Source organism: Schistocerca gregaria, unplaced genomic scaffold (assembly GCF_023897955.1).
Source record: "Schistocerca gregaria isolate iqSchGreg1 unplaced genomic scaffold, iqSchGreg1.2 ptg000467l, whole genome shotgun sequence".
Classification (NCBI taxonomy): Eukaryota; Metazoa; Arthropoda; class Insecta; order Orthoptera; family Acrididae; genus Schistocerca; species Schistocerca gregaria.
In genome coordinates, this window is record NW_026061881.1 from 93452 (window position 1) to 95107 (window position 1656).

Sequence of the window (1656 nt, forward strand, 5' to 3'; positions counted from 1 at the left end):
CTTAGAACTTAGGTTTAAGTAGTTCTAACTAACCTAAGGACATCTCTCTCTCACACACACACACACACACACACACACACACACACACACACACACACACACACACACACACACGCCCGAGTCTGTATTCGAACCTGCGACCGTAGCGGTCGCGCGGTTCGAGACTGAAGCGCCTAGAACAGCTCGTCCACAATGGCCGGCCATTAATGTTTCATTGAATTATTAATTTCAACAAGTTTTATTTATTGTTGCGAAATTGCGCTACCAAAACAATCGAGTTTTGCTATGTGGATGCTGTTGAGAATTTCTGCATTTTCGTACCGCTATATTTTTGACTATATCTGTCGATGGTGTTGTTGTTGTCTTCAGTCCTGAGACTGGTGTGATGCAGCTCTCCATGCTACTCTATCCTGTGAAAGCTGCTTCATCTCCCAGTACCTACTGCAACCTACATCCTTCTGAATCTGCTTAGTGTATTCATCTCTTGGTCTCCCTCTACGATTTTTACCCTGCACGCTGCCCTCCAATGCTAAATTTGTGATCCCTTGATGCCTCAAAACATGTCCTACCAACCGATCCCTTCTTCTAGTCAAGTTGTGCCACAAACTTCTCTTCTCTCCAATCCTATTCAATACCTCCTCATTAGTTACGTGATCTACCCATCTAATCTTCAGCATTCTTCTGTAGCATCACATTTCGAAAGCTTCTATTCTCTTCTTGTCCAAACTAGTTATCGTCCATGTTTCACTTTCATACATCGTTACACTCCAAACAAATACTCGGAGAAACGACTTCCTGATACATAAATCTATATTCGATATTAACAAATTTCTCTTCTTCAGAAACGCTTTCCTTGCCATTGCCAGTCTACATTTTATATCCTCTCTACTTCGACCATCATCAGTTATTTTACTTCCTAAATAGCAAAACTCCTTTACTACTTTAAGTGTCTCATTTCCTAATCTAATCCCCTCAGCATCACCCGATTTAATTTGACTACATTCCATTATCCTCGTTTTGCTTTTGTTGATGTTCATCTTATATCCTCTTTTCAAGACACTGTCCATTCCGTTCAACTGCTCTTCCAAGTCCTTTGCCGTCTCTGACAGAATTACTATTTCATCGGCGAACCTCAAAGTTTTTACTTCTTCTCCATGAATTTTAATACCTACTCCAAATTTTTCTTTTGTTTCCTTCACTGCTTGCTCAATATACAGATTGAATAACATCGGGAGAGGCTACAACCCTGTCTCACTCCTTTTCCAACCACTGCTTCCCTTTCATGCCCCTCGACTCTAATAATTGCCATCTGGTTTCTGTACAAATTGTAAATATCCTTTCGCTCCCTGTATTTTACCCCTCTGTCGATGGTATCCTTAATATTTTTCGATACGATCGCATTTCAAATGCCTAATAGAGTCCATGACTCAGCTCCATAGAGTAGGACACCGAACGTGTAACATCGAAGTAGTCGACTGCTCTGAAGGTTCTCAGCAGTCGCCGCGGACTAAATGACTGCAGGGGACTCGATGCATTGGCCATAATTTTCTAGTAATTCTGGAGATTTTCCTTTGGACTAAGTATGAAGTCGTTCCTTGTTGCTTAGATCGTGCAGGTTTCAGACCGATTGTGTTAGTATTGCTACACTACTAAATG